We start from the raw sequence: 17,125 nt of genomic DNA on the forward strand, positions 1-17,125 counted from the left end.
ATTTAAAAAAATTGTAATAATATAACATATATTGATATATGATAATTTAAAAAAATTGCAATAATATAACATGTATCGATACATCATAGTTTTGTGTGTTAAAGGTTAAATGAGCTTTCTCTTTGGGGAGAAAAATACAGGTTAAGTTTATAGGGAGTTGCTGAGCTTAACGAGATCGGAGAATATCAAGTTTTACTTTATTAATTTGAAAGCCATATTTACCTTCAGAATTGGTATAATTCTGATAAAATTATTCTTTAAGATAAAATAACATCATTATTATTATTTTATTTATTTATCAATTTTTAGTCGATGCTAACGTATTTATTTTATATTATTCTTTTTTACTAACAATTGTTGACATTGTTATTAAAACCAAATTCAGTTTGTTAGTCTTATGATGGCGATTATTATAGTGGTAAAAAAAAACCAACCAAGCTCTTATCCTTTTCCAGGGATTACCCAAGGTTATGTTGATTTATATATCACTTAAATCTATTTATTATTATCTTTTAAATTATGTATTTTATATTAAATTATTCATTAAAATATTTTTATACACATTTTACTTATTTGTAATAAATTATTAACTTGTTAAAAAGGAGTAAATTATGTTTTTATTCACTTAGCTATTATAATAGTTTATTCAACTACTTTTTTAAAAATTTAAATTTTTATTTCATTTTAATTCCTCTAAATTCACTTCCCGTGCAAACTGCCGCTTAGTGTGCACACCTTAAAATTTTGAATTTTATTCAATCAGTCATATATTTTAATAATGGTATCTACCTAATATTTTATTCATGTACATTCTAAAATTTTATTCGTATCCACATCATTAAAATTTTTGTATGGTTAACATGTACGTATCTAATCTTAAAAAAAATATTTCTCTATTCCTCACTACTACCAATGACGATGGCTTCCAACACATCACCAAAGACGGAGAGACCTACAGCGTGGCTCGCCGCTGTCTCACTGGTCACTCCCACTTGGTCCAAGATCATCTCTTCCGATACGTAGTTCGCCCTCTCCGGTTCCTGGGACGGTGAGCTTCAACTCTGGGACGAACCCTGGAACCTCCGCTTGTCGCTTCGTCCACCACAGCAATTGACAGTGGTCGGATCGTTTGGGCTTCACGTGATGGAAGCAGCAAGCTTTGGAACACACTTGGGAAATGCAAATACACTGTCCAAGATGCATGTTGATGCCCATACCAATTGGGTTGGCTGTGTTGGTCAAGTCCACACTCGTAAAAGAGGTTACTAGGAGAGGCAGGGAAGGAAACTTGTTTGATGAGGTTGCAACGGAAAACGTTTCACATAAATGAAGTATAAGAAATTCAAGGAAATTTTGCAGATGTTTTAGGCTTGAATACCATTTCTTAAAGAGCAACAAGGCTACAACAGCTAAGAAGCACGAGGACGGCAAAGGAGACCCGTTTCAAGTACCCGATACGTTTCGGGTACGGGGACGACTGAGGGACGTACCGGGGACGTGCCACGGTGGCAGGGTACGGCTGACCGAAATGGGAGACAGTCAAAGCTTATCCGGGATGTTTCGGGGACGTACCCAAAGGTAATTTTGGATGAGGAGACAACCTCCGAGGACGAAGAAGTGGGATCTTCAGCCGAGGAAGAAGAAGAGGATGAAGAACCCCAAACCTAGTCTACTCCATTGATCCAAAAGAGCCCACCTCCCAGGAATCTTGATCCTGCGATAGCCGTCGCTGGGAATGAAGAATCTGAGGAATCCGGGACTGAGTCGGAATCCGAATCCGACACGGCTACGCCGAATGTCAAGCCTCTTGCGACGAAACCCATGGAAGACATGAACGCGAAGAAACCCATATCCGAGACTGTTGAAAGGTATGTTGGATTACTCTGCTAAAAAAGAGGCTGATCCTTGTGTTGATATGAATGCATTTTATGATTTTGTTAAGAAATCGATTCATACTGAATTACTGATGTTACGAAAGCACAGTTGATGGATAAGATTAGAAGGTTAAAGAAAAAGTTTGAGAACAATGCCAGCAAAGGTAAAAAGGGTGAGGATCGAAGTTTCTCTAAAGCCCATGAACATAATGCATTTGAACTGTCGAAAAAGATATGGGGAAAAGAGGGGATTAGTGGGAAAGTTAAGTCTTCAGCTGCTAAATCCAATGGGAAAGCCAAGGCAAATAACAAGGCAGTGGTTGCATTGAAAGCAGAGTTTCATTCTTCACCTGATAAGAAAGTAGATATTGGGGTGCTGATGGAGGTCGATAAGGTGCCTAAGAGTTCGGTTAGTAATTTGTTTGATAAGAGGTTCTGTGTGTCTGGCTTAGAAGAGGAACTTCTAAAGCATAGTTTAGATATGGTTGACAGTGAAAGGAAGGCAACTTTAGAGGCGAGATGGAGGAAATTGCAAATTGCCGAATTGGAACTGTTTATTGAGCGAAATGAATTGGTCAAGGAGCATGCCAAGTTGATATTTTTATTTAACTTTATTTATAATTTTTTATATATATTTATAATTTTAAAATTATTTTATATGTCGTACCCTTGCCGTCCCCGTGCCCTGTAATTTTAAAAATTGTCATTTTCCATCCCCGTCCCCGTATCCGTCCCCATATCCGTATCCGTGCAACATAGTACAACAGTGGTTGAAGGAAGGAGATAATTGTGTTCTTATAATTTTAGACGACGTTTGCCTGAAATTAGCAAAATTGGGATCGAGAAGGGAAAAAAAGTAAAATGGAATTTTATTCCTAAATTATATTAAAGGAAAATTACTCAAATAACCCCTTAACTATGGGATTGGTGTCGATATGACCACCACACTTTTAATTTTGATAATATGATCACATTACTATTTAAGTGGTTTCAATGTAACCACCTACTGTTAAAAACAAACAACATAGCCGATGTGGGTGCTATTGATTAACAACAAATCATCCACATCAGCTTTTGTAATGGAAAGTGTGTGCATTGAAACTACTTAAATTGTTATGTGGTTATGTTATGAAAATTAAAAGTATGATGGTCATATCGACACTAAGCTTATAGTTAAGTCGGTATTTGATTAGTTTACCATTATATTAATAATATAAATGTAACCAAAAATAAATTTTAATACTAATTAGTATTTTTTTGAACCTATCAAGTAACCTCCGTGGTTTAGGGGAGTGATGTTCTCAAAAGTTTTGGATTCAAGCACTTGTGTTTGAGAGTATGGACACGTTGCCAATAATTAACAAAAGTTCTAAATAAATACTATATTATAACTATCCTAAAATATTAAAAAATTACTAAATGTTTATTAAGTAATAAAACTTGAAGGTTAAATCATTTGTTTCATACATTTACTTCTAAGAGATAACAACTCGAAAGATATGGGATTGTACCAAACAGTTGCAATTCATTTTTGGGTAAGCTATACAGGTTACCACTCAATTATGGTAAAAATCATTTTGACCATCGACGTTTTGATTTGATCAATCAGGCCACACAATTATTTAAATACGTCAATATAACACCCCCCAACCCGTATCTGACCCAGATCTGAGTATGAGGTGTCACATCAGCTTTCCAAAACTCTGTTCTTTACAATTCCATAAAATCTTAAATTCATCATTTAAGAAAGAAAATGGATACTTTACCTTAATAACTACAATCAAATTGTTTCTTTAAAACGATCAGAACATATTCAATTCAAAAATCTTGTAACTACATGCCAACTAACTCTATAAACAAAATACATATGTTCAATATGTTTCTGATCTGATCCTTGTAAAGAAGATACTGACCTGTCTTGCTCCTCGCTACTTCCATTCTCGTTTCTCAAACCTACATGTGAAACATTCACACGCTAAGTCTATGACTTAGTGAGGCATTAAACTTATAAGAGAAACTCTAACTTTTTAACCATGCATGAACATATCATACCATGCTATCACACAAAACAATATAATATTTCGTATAATTAAATGTACACAGATACAGATCACTCATCATTTACTTCGTTAATCTTATTTCACTATCCAAATTATTAGCATTTATATAAGTTAATCATATCTTCTTGTCCTAATCTTTTCCACCAACATATATGACTCATAAACCAAACAATACAAATATCATCATATATCACAAAAGCATATTCTTCACATGTAATGTATTTATTGTTATATCTTTGTTTAGCCCATGAACATTCTGAGAGCTAAAGATACGTGAGTACATAGAGGTTGTGCACTATGTTGTCACCACAGCTCATAAAATTTTCACTAGGGGCACGTAGAATTTGTCCCGTAGGACCACTATGTCCCGAAGGACCACTGTGTCCCGAAGGACCACTATGTCCCAAAGGACCATTGATAATCCCTCGACTCTTGGCATGCCAACTATATCTCTAGATCTCATAACATATAACATGGGCATTATCTTTATATCATTTCAAATATTCTTATCACATAGGCACATAGCTTCTTATCACATTTCATATAATCACATATACTTTTTTTCTCATATAACTGTCATTCATAATCACATATACATGTGCTCATATAATTTCTCATTTTCAAATAAACATAGTATTCACTTTCACATATCACATATCCTTGTAATCACATAGCTTATTTTTCACGTAATTCATATCACTTTTCATAAGATTTCATATTCTTAGATAATCATATAGATCATTTTCACTATTTCACATAACTTATCACACTAATATATATTTACACGAATCATGCAATATATACAATAACATGTCACCACATCAACTCATGCACACATATGAACCATAATAAATGCATACTTCTATCTAGGAATTCATGCATTTTACTATTGGAAATAGACTTGTCGCAAGTCTTATTTCCTATTAAACATCATTTACTAAATTATGTGCACTCACCTTGGCCTCACTAAGTTCCAATCCCATTTTATGATTCCTTTCTTTCGATCGAATCTTAACTTGATAGTCGTCCCAGAACTTGTTCGTGATCGATATCTATATAATCATAATTTCCAAGACGATTATTAGAAGCCTAAACCTTATAATTTGATGCTAATAACTTAAACTAATTTATTGAACTATAATTCACTTTTTCCTTTAGGGGTGTATCGATGCAACTATGGGTACATCGATGCACAAAGTAGCTTCGAAATTTCCATGCAACAATGCCTTCCTGTGTGCATCGATGCACACTGAATAATTTCTAGAATTTACCCTTGATGCATTGGACATGTTGAATGTGTATCGATGGACATTAGCCCAGAATTCCAATTTATGCACGAAAATTCACTCTTTCCAGCTTAATTGCTTCATATATCATCCCCTTTCTTATTCTTAACTTACATACTCATGCTTAAACTCATTTATTCTCATTTATCACATCTTTATCCTTGAAATCTTATCTTCCAAATGAAATTCAAGAATCATATAAAATTTTCTATATGTTCTAAATCAAATTCTATCACTCCAAATCTCTTAATTCAACTATTGACAAGTCAAATTTAACTTCAAATTCTACTTATTAACTCTTTTCCAAAATTTCATTTAAAAACTTCTAATCTTTAATCTCTCTTAACTCCTTCATCTTATGGTTTTAAGACAAATTAAGCTTTCCTTAAGCTTAATTATCATCTCAAGAATTAAACCTAACTTCAAATTGAAAGAAAACAATCACTTGACATAATCTTACCTTACCAATGGAGCCACGGGAAGAAATGAAGAAGAAAGCCAAGCATCTCTAGAGTCTTTTTATTTTTCTTCTTCTCTCCACGTGTCTACTTCTTTTATAAGGGAAAATAAAAATCTTTCTTTATCAAATGACCATTATACCCCTTATTCCATCAATTATTTACTGATCAATCTAAAAAAATATTTCAAATCTTTCAAAATCAGACTTTAAATTTTCAAAACTTCCATTTTAGTCACTTGCTCTAGTTTTGGGATGTTACAAATCTCCCCTCCTTTTAAGAAAATTCGTCCTCGAATTTTCATTGCACGCATTGATAAGAACATATCTTCTAATGTTCTCATATTGCTTTCTTTACTTTATCTTTTCGAAATTTATAATAATTGTTTTGCCTTCAACTTCCAAAGAACCCAATTAATTTTTTGTCTTTTCTCTCCTTTGATTCTACATCTTTCTTTGACCTTTCTAAAATTTCATATAATGTCACTCATTATATAAACAATAACATATATTCTCATCACTCCACATCATAATTCTATCTCTAATTACCTTATAACAATAACTCAAACTCTTATTCCATCATCATTTGACCAAAAACACAACCTTAACACTTCTTCAAATGTGATTAAACATATATTTTACATAATCAAACAATCTTTTCACATCACCTTGCACACTTTTCTTACTTCTATATTAAACTTATCATCTACATTTCCATATAACCTTTATTATATCTGATCTTTTAAACTCAATCCTTTTCATTCTTTATTTCATTATTTCTTTATTCATTCAAAATCTCCTTATACAGAAATCGTATCTTTCCTTTCATGTTTACATATTCTTTTTCCTATCACTTATACTCATCTCTGATTACCGATCTTTATCACATATTTCTCAGCGATATCTTACTCAACTTTGTAAACTCATACACAGTACTACTCATTTGCTCTTTTCTATCACATATATTTATCCTTAACTATCACTCCTTATCACATTTCCATGATTTTGATAGTCAACTTTACTTGTACAGAACATCATTCTTTATCATATCTTGTACTTATGTTTCCCTCAATCATACGAGTCCTTATCTCCTTTACTACCTTACATTTCCATACTCAGAATACACCACCATATCCAAATCTGCATCATACTTGGTTAACTTACCCTAACATCATCTTCTAATTCCAGTACATTTTCATCACATACTCTGGTTAGTCAGCGCTAACTCTTTCCATCTTAATTGAAAATCCTTATCATATTCACACTATTGCTTATCCACAATACTATCCCTTCGTTTCAAACTCACAAGCTCTGACTTTAGATATATATATATATATATATATATATATATCTTATACTCTTGTCACTAATAAACTTATTCTTGAATTCTTCAACCAATTCTGATTGCATCATTTGATCTTTTAACACTCTTATAGTGACACTTGTTCACCATATTCTATCTTATCCACAAAATAACAAAATTACTCCATATCAGTTTTCCAATTCAAAACAATGAATACCTTCTATCACTATTTTGATATGATTTCAACTTTCTGAAATCATCATTTGATCTTACGAGGCACTTCCTGATGTGTCCGCTCTTCATCCTACCTGACCAGGGCAGATGAATTGCTATCACAATCTGGTTTACCTCTCACTTCATTTCGAAATCATCATACTTCTATTATAACTTAGCAGTCTAATTCTATTAGCAAGACAACATACTCCTTACACTATCAGATCAGAAATTTTCACTCTATGTTGGCATGTACAAAATTTTAAAACTCTTTTACTCTCGGTTTAAGCTTAGAATCGGCCAAACTTTAGCTCTGATACCATTAAATGTAATACCCCCAACCCGTATCCGACCCGGATCTGAGTCTAAGGTATCACATCAGCTTTCCAAAACTCTATTTTTTATAATTCTGTAAAATCGTAAATTCATCATTTAAGAAAATGGATACTTTACCTTAATAACTACAATCAAATTGTTTCTTTAAAATGATCAGAGTATATTCAATTAAAAAATCTTGTAACAATATGCCAACTAACTCTATAAACAAAATACATATGTTCAATATGTTTATGATCTGATCCTTGTAAAGAAGATACTGACCTGTCTTGCTCCTCACTACTTCCATTCTCGCTTCTCAAACCTACGTGTGAAATATTCACACGCTAAGTCTATGACTCAGTGAGGCATTAAACTTATAAGAGAAACTCTAACTTTTTAACCATGCATGAACATATCATACCATGCTATCACACAAAACAATATAACATTTCGTATAATTAAATGTACACAGATACATATCACTCATCATTTACTTCATTAATCTTATTTCACTATCCAAATTATTAACATTTATATAAGTTAATCATATCTTCTTGTCCTAAAATTTTCCACCAAAATATATGACTCATAAACCAAACAATACAAATATAATCATATATCAAAAAAGCATATTCTTCACATGTAATATGTTTATTGTTATATCTTTGTTTAGCCCATAAACATTTCTGAGAGCTAAAGATACGTGAGTACATAGAGGTTGTGTACTATGCTGTCACCACAGCTCGTAAAATTCCCACTAGGGGCACGTAGAATTTGTCCCATAAGACCACTATGTCTCGAAGGACCACTGTGTCTCGAAGGACCACTATGTCCCAAAGGACCACTATGTCCCGAAGGACCACTGATAATCCCTCGACTCTTGGCATGCCAACTATATCTCTAGATCTCATAACATATAACATGGGCATATATTTATATTTCACATATTCTTATCACATAGGCACATAGCCTCTTATCACATTCATATGATCACATATACTTTTTTTCTATTCCTTCATTCATAATCATATATACATGTGCTCATATAATTCTCATTTTCACATAAACATATTATTCACTTTCACATATCAACATATCCTTGTAATCACATAGCTTATTTTTCACGTACTTCATATCACTTTTCATAAGATTTCATATTCTTAGATAATCATATAGATCATTTTCACTATTTCACATAACTTATCACACTAATATGTATTTACACAAATCATGCAACATATACAATAACATGTTACCACATCGACTCATGCACACATATGAACCATAACAAATACATACTTCTATCTAGGAATTCAAACATTTTACTTTTGGAATAGACTTGTCGCAAGTCTTTTTTCCTATTAAACATCATATACTAAATAATGTGCACTCACCTTGGCCTCACTAAGTTCCAATCCCATTTTATGATTCATTTCTTTCAAACGAATCTTAACTTGATAGTCGTCCTGGAACTTGTTCGTGCTCGATATCTATATAATCATAATTTCCAAGACGATTATTAGAAGCCTAAACCTTATAATTCGATGCTAATAACTTAAACTAATTTATTGAACTATAATTCACTTTTTCCTTTAAGGGTGCATCGATGCACTATGGGTGCATCGATGCACAAAGTCGCTTCGAAATTTTCATGCATCGATGCCTTCCTGTGTGCATCGATGCACACTGAATAATTTCTGGAATTTACCCTTGTTGCATCGATACATGTTGAATGTGTACCGATGCACATTAGCCCATAATTCCAATTTATGCACGAAAATTCAGTCTTTCCAACTTAATTGCTTCATATATCATCTCCTTTCTTATTCTTAACTTACATACTCATGCTTAAACTCATTTATTCTCATTTTCACATCTTTATCCTCGAAATCTTATCCCCCAAATGAAACTTAAGAACCATACCAAATTTTTATATGTTTTAAATCCAATTCTATCACTCCAAATCTCTTAATTCAACTATTGACAAGTCAAAATTAACTTCAAATTCTACTTATTAACTCTTTTCCAAAATTTCATTTAAAAACTTCTAATATTTAATCTCTCTTAACTCCTTCATCTTATAGTTTTAAGACAAATTAAGCTTTCCTTAAGCTTAATTATCATCTCAAGAATTAAACCCAACTTCAAATTGAAAGGAAACAATCACTTGACATAATCTTACCTTACCAATGGAGCCACGGGAAGAAAGGAAGAAGAAAGCCAAGCATCTCCAGAATCTTCTTATTTTTCTTCTCCTCTCCACGTGTCTACTTCTTTTATAAGGGAAAATAAAAATCTTTCTTTGTCAAATGACCATTATACCCCTTATTCCATCAATTATTTACTGATCAATCCCAAAAAAAATATTTCAAATCTTTTAAAATCAGACTTCAAATTTTTAAAACTTGCATTTTAGTCACTTGCTCTAGTTTTGGGATGTTACAGTCAATCAAGCTTCTGGCCGTTAATTTTTAATGGAGGTGGTGACATTTCAGTTAATAAAATTGGCATATTTATATATTTGGTCCTCAGTATTTATATATTCTATAAATTTAATCATAATTTAGTTCAATTAAAATAAATTTAATCTCCGATTAGATAGCGACATGTATCAATATCTGATTAGAGGATTGTTTTTAATTTTTATTTATTTAATCCACTAATTTTTATGTAATAAGGTGGTGACAATTGTAAAGAATGAAAAAAAGAGGACAAAACTGTGACATCCCAATTAGTAAGCCCACAAAATTTTAATATGTTTAATATATACGTAGATTTATTATATATTATTCTATTGAATTATAATTTATTATTATTATTATTATATATATAATTATAATAAATGTATATAATATTATATTAAACATATTAATTAAAATTTTGTTAATATAATCGTAATTTTTTATATATTATTTATTAATATGTCTCTTAATTTCTTTGAGTATGTAATTTATTATTATATATATTTATTAATATATATATATATATAATAAATTATAATTTAATGGAATAATATATAATATAAAATTTTCGAATATATTATTAAACATATTCAAATGTTTTTCAAGTATGTTATTTTGCTTAGTGGTTATGGTGGTTTTAACTATGTAATCAACCTCAAGTTCGAATCCCATTGATGCAAGTTTTTTGTTTTTTGTTTTTGTTATTAACTGAAACAAGGTATATAAAAACGGTTGTAAAATAAAACTAAATGGGTGACTTAGTTAAGTGGTTCAACTATTGGCTTAGTAAGAGGGTTGTCCCAGGTCCAAAATCATTCCAACGCATTTTGTGTTCCCTTTATTTCTCTCTTTTAACATGGGCGGCGACATGTGTCACCATCTTATTGGATGAAAAAAATCAGTGAATTAAATAAATAAAAATTAAAAAAATCCTCTAATCAGATATTGACACGTGTGACCATCTAATTAGAGATTAAATTTATTTTAATTGAATTAAATTATGACTAAAGTTATAAAATATATAAGTACTGAGGACCAAATGTATAAATATGCCAATTTTATTAACTGACACATCACCATCTCCATTGAAAATTAACTACTAGTGGCTTGATTAACGCATTTAAATAGTTTGGTGGTCTGATTGATCAAATCAAAACATTGATGGTCAAAATGATTTTTTATTATAGTTGAGCGGTCACCCGTATAGTTTACCCTTCATTTTTCTACTACGGTGAGGTTTACTTTGCAAAAAAGAGTTATATACATTACGAATTATATTTATGATAAGCCACAGTTATAATTGTAACTAGGGTAATGTACAAATTTGATAATTGAATTTTATTCTCTTCTATTTCATTCACTGTAGTTTAATTTTTTTTTAAATTTTTATCACTAAACTTATAATATATTGAGCTTTTTTTGTCACTTAGTCATTTCGTCACTAACAATGTCATGACAAGGTTTTTTAAATGGATAAATTACAAATTTAATCATTGAATTGTACTTTATCTCTTATTTCACTCACTATACTTTTAATTTTTTTAAAATTTAATCACTGGACTTTATGCATTGAATTTTTTTTATCACTCCTATATTAACAACAAAAAAGCCACGTCATAACATCATTAGTGAGGAAACAATTGAGTAACCCAAAAAACTCAACTTATTAAGTTTAGCGAGAAAATTAAAAACATTTAAAGTATAATGAGTGAAATAGGAGAAAGAGTAAAGCTCAGTTGCCAAATTTGTAATTTACCCTTATAACTAACATAATGGTTTTTGTACGAAAATTCTCTATTTTTGTTATTTATTACAATATTAAGTGATTTTACTGATTATTATTTAGTTATTTTAAATGGTTAATAAATTACGGATGAATATTTTATATCATAAACTTGAATTTCAGTTATTCTATTTGCATGTATTATTATTATATACTAAAACTTTTATTGAAAATTTGGATAATTAATTATTTGAATATGTTAACTTTTAATTCTTGAGTTGATAGCCATTTTATTTTTAAGGTAAAGGTAGAATTACTTTAATATTAACTGGTTTGAATTTTGAAGTTATTTTTTTTTTAATAATCGAAAGTGATCATAAGGTAATATCTTTCAAAATCTTTCTTAACTATTGATAATATATATATACTCTATAGATGTAACTGAACCTGAGACTTTCAACCATAATAACATTCAACGTAATTCAGTGTGTGGGTTTCTTTATGTACATACATTTATGGCTTCGAGAAGATGTTTGAGGTAGAGATGTGAAATCATGTCATCGTTCAAGTTTCAGTCGGATCATGTCAAGTCAGGTCAAATGTGTTAGGTATGGCTCATAAATATACCGGTAAAGAGGACAGAGGATGGAGCGGAGTAAGAGAAGCGAACGCCTAAGGCACCAAGGACGTAAGCACATTACTGAACCTCGTTAAAATTCTTGTGTTCTTTCTATTTTTTTACCCGATTATTCAATAAAATGGGATACAAGTCATATCAAGTCAATTTGATGGCTCGACTTGGATCAGGTCGGGTTCGGGTCAAATCAGTTTGAGTCATTTTCAGGTTGATTTGACATCAGATTCAGTTCGAGTTTGGATCGGGTTAATTTCAGTTTGGATCAATGTCAATTTAGGACAAAACGGTTCAGGTCTGAAGCAGTTAAATACCAGTTTAATTCAAGTTAGGATGGACTTCAGTCGGATCTTGTTTAGATCAGATCACATCATTGACAGAAAATATTCAGGTCGGATCTTACTGGGTACGGATTGAGTTCAGGTCGGGTCATTTTTTGGGTTAATTATTTTTTTTCTTTCATGAACGACAAATTTTAATTTTTAATTGTTTATGATTTGGAGTAAATAAAAATATAAATAATTATGCGTCAATTTTAATAAAAATATAATTTTAAAGACTAAATTGAATAAACATGAAATTACAAACAATAATTTAAACAAATTAAACAACACACAAGGATGAGGGATCAAATAAAATAATTATAAAATGTTAAGTTGAAATTAATATAAAAATGGACAAAATTGAATCCATTTAAAAAGATGGTGAAAAAAGTTCAAAGGGTTTGGAGATTATGATAAAATTTATTATAGAGTTTGAAATGAAGTTTATTATTTGATTTGTTGAGTTTGAAGTAAATTATAAAAATATAAATAAGTATGAGTCAATTTTAGATACAAATATAATTTTAAGGACTAAATTGAAAAAATATATATGTATATGTATGATATATGTACAAATTTAATGACTATAATTAAAATGTATACATGACTAAATTTCATTGAATTGAAAATTCAATAAGAGAATTACAATTAAACTATGACTGAAGTGAAAGAAATCAAAAACCAAATAACAAAATAGAAAATCATTAATTGTTGGAGGAGCGTGACCCTAATTAAGCTAAAACATTTTATTGGACACTAAAACAAAAAGAAAATAACTTGAGTGACCAAAAATGCCTTATAATATATGATTTTAACCAACTTTTTTTGGGTTTGCAAAAATAACCAACGAATTCGCAACACGAAAGCCAAATTCGCAACACAGATTTCGAATTCGCAACAAATTCGCAACTCAGTTTTCAAATTCGCAACTCGAATTCAGATTTTGCAACTCCAATTTCGTAACTCAATTTTCGAATTCGAGTTGCGAAATGTAAATTCTTGTTTAGACCGGTGGGTAGAGGCAACGAACTTATGCGAGAATCCATTTGCCATTGAGTAGAGGCAACGCCTCAATTGGTGCTGGAGTGGGGTTCTTCGCCTCAAGCTGAGTTATAAGCTCAACAATCTCAGCCCTGGTCTTACTGCTAGCTTTCAATCCACGATCAGTCCCATAAAACGAATCCACCAAAGCTTTCTTCAAGCTCTGGATTTCCACCACTTGGTCAGGATTCTTCTCTTCTTCTGCCACGGCCACTCCAGGACTCTCTATCACAACCGACTCCTCCTTGTCTGGGCCCCATTCGTTATCGACGTCCGAAGCACAGACCTGGAAAATATGTCTTTCCTGGAGTGATCTTTGGGTCAAAATTGAGTTGCGAAATTAGCGAATTTGAGTTGCGAATGTTCAAATTCGAGTTGCGAAATGTAAATTCTTGTTTAGACCGGTGGGCAGAGGCAACGAACTAACACGAGAATCCAATTGCCGTTGAGCAGAGGGAACCCATCGGTGGGTGCTGGAGTAGGGTTCTTCGCCTCGAGCTGAGTTATAAGCTCAACAATCTCAGCCCTGGTCTCACTACTAGGTTTCAATCCACGATCAGTCCCATAAAATGAATCCACCAAAGCTTTCATCAAGCTCTGGATTTCCACCACTTGGTCAGACTTCTTCTCTTCTTCTGCCATTACCATTCCAGGACTCTCTATCACAACCGGCTCCTCCTTATCTGGGCCCCCATTCGTCGTCGGCGTCCGAAGCACGGACCTGGAAAACAGGTCTTTCCTGGAGTGATCTGTGGGTCAAAATTGAGTTGCGAAATTGGTAAATTTGAGTTGTGAATTTTTGAGTTCAAGTTGCGAATTTGAAAACTGAGTTGCGAATTTGGGAAATTCGTGTTACGAAATGTAAATTCTTGTTGCGAATTCAAAAACTGTGTTGTTAATTTGGCTTTCGTGTTGCGAATTCGAAATTGAGTTGCGAATTTGTTGGTTATTTTTGCAAACCCAAAAAAAAATTGGTTAAAATCATATATTATAAGGCATTTTCGGTCACTCAAGTTATTTTCTCTAAAACAAATCCTGTAACACCCATAACCCGTATAATTATACATATACAGATTATAGATGTCACCTGAATTTAAGTAAAATATTTTCCTGTTCAAAAGTGATTTAAAATTTATTTTATTAAAATGGTAAATAATATTATAAAATTACCATATCATATCATTTTATCACATGCTATTTAAAACATATATTAATAAGGATTTATACTATCCATATTGAAACGGAGTAGAACAATTTAGTTTAATCATAACAAATCATTTTTCAAAATAGTTCAAGAAAGCAAATAGGACATTAATAAGTACATGTCACTAACAAAGTCAACATTACAACATAGGATGTCTTACTGATATTGAAATATACTCCTTGATGCTTGATGTCGCTTTAAACTTTTTACTCTACTACTAGCTTTTTACCTACGCGTGAAAATCATCACACGCTAAGTATATACTTAGTGAGGCAATTAATAACAATTAAACAGTGCAATACAATTCATGCATGAATTTCAATGTCAAAATCAAAATGTCATAAAATCATGTTACCATTATATCCAATATTTTACCATGATCAAAATATTATAACTGAATATAAAAATTCTTACCAATATACTTGCCATTTATTCCATAAGCTCATAAGCTTATTTGCATACTTACAATTTATTAACCAATGATCTATAAACCATAGACAATAGCCTAGTATAAAACCCTGAGGACCTTGGGTATTCAAGTAATATTTGAACCGTAGTGCTACACATAAGGTCGTGCCCACCATATACACCGAAGTGTATTACACATAAGGTCGTACCCACCATATATACCAAAGTGTATTACACATAAGGTCGTGCCCACTATATACACCGAAGTGTATTATAAACCTGCAGCTTCTATACTCTATGGCATGCCAACTATACCCTATCCCTCAATGACTTACTTAGGCATATAGTCTATTTTTTTTGATCCATCCATGGCAAAGTATATTATCATAATTTAACATTGGGTAGTTCATACCCGAAAACATTCATGGTAAAATATCACATTATCCATGATCAATGCATTATAATTTCATACTGTGACATATCAGTGTCTTGTCAATTAAAAACAATGACATAATATCATGCTGATATAAACAAGGTCGACTTATCACAAGTCTTCCTAATGATGTATAAAACATCTGTGTACAATGTCATGCATGTATTGCACTCACCTTGACACTTTATATAATCCAAAATATGTGCCCCACTATTGTCCAAATAAACCATTTTCTATTTGACTTGCTTCGATCACAAATCAATCACAATCTGTATAAATCACAAATTCATAATGATACATATGTTAGTATTGTACTAACATAAACACATCCCATAACAACTCCATATACATGGAACTCATTTTCTACCAAATATTTAACACTTAATAATTCCTTTTAACATTGGCACCAACTTTTCCAATTACACAAAATGGTCCTTCACTATTTTATCACTTAGATTCTTAATATCAAAAATTCCAGCATTGAAATTCTTATCATTCAAATGCTTTGAAAAAGGCATAATTACATTTAAGTACCCCAACTATACAAATGATGTACTTAATTCACCAATCTTTTTCAAACTTCTAAAATAGTCATATTTCACATCTAAACACTCATTTCAATTCCAAAACAACATTTTCCAGTGTAGTACATCAACTATTAAACAATTATATAACCATTCCCAACTTTTTTCAAAATTATGAAATGGTCCACTAACTTTTCAAAAATTACAAAATGGTCCCCAAATTTTTATAAGGCTTGTAGAATACTTTCTACATCATTTACAGACCTTATATAATTTTTCATATTTTTTCTCATCCTTTAAGACCAAAGCCTAATGGTTTAAAGATCAAAAACTAGGTTTTTCATGATTTTGCTCGATTTTGATTCGATTCAAGCATGAAATCAACTTTCAATCAACCTTATAACATCTATACAATCAAATCCTTAATCAACTCTCATCATAACACAAAGTTCTACAATTTCCTCTTTTGACTGAATTTTATAAAATTATTTCTAGGAAGATTGAACATGTTATAACCATCAATCAAGCTTGAAAATGAATCTACAACCTCTAAATCATCAAGATTAATCATCAATTTCATGATCCCTTATATGAACACAAACCCTTAGATTTGGGATCTTTGAAATCCAGCAAGATTAGAAAGCAATATTGGTACCATGTAACACCCCCCAACCCGTACCCAACCCGGATACGAGTCTGAGGTGTCACATTGACTTCTTAAAACATTTACTTTTACTAATACCCAAGATTTGTTTGATATTTCTAATAAAACCATTTACTTTCTATGATATAAAACATATGGTTTTACAAAATTAATTAGAGCGTATCTAATACAAATCTTTTAACTACATGCCAACTAGAT

General features: G+C 31.5%; 1 pseudogene; it reads left to right on the forward strand.

Moving 5' to 3' along the window:
• The first annotated feature begins 1,707 nt into the window (after positions 1-1,707).
• LOC120124907 lies at positions 1,708-2,472 on the forward strand (annotated as a pseudogene).
• Positions 2,473-17,125: the final 14,653 nt, after the last annotated feature.

The sequence above is a fragment of the Hibiscus syriacus genome, unplaced genomic scaffold, assembly GCF_006381635.1.
Source record: "Hibiscus syriacus cultivar Baekdansim isolate YM2019G1 unplaced genomic scaffold, ASM638163v2 tig00110429_pilon, whole genome shotgun sequence".
NCBI classification, from domain to species: domain Eukaryota; kingdom Viridiplantae; phylum Streptophyta; class Magnoliopsida; order Malvales; family Malvaceae; genus Hibiscus; species Hibiscus syriacus.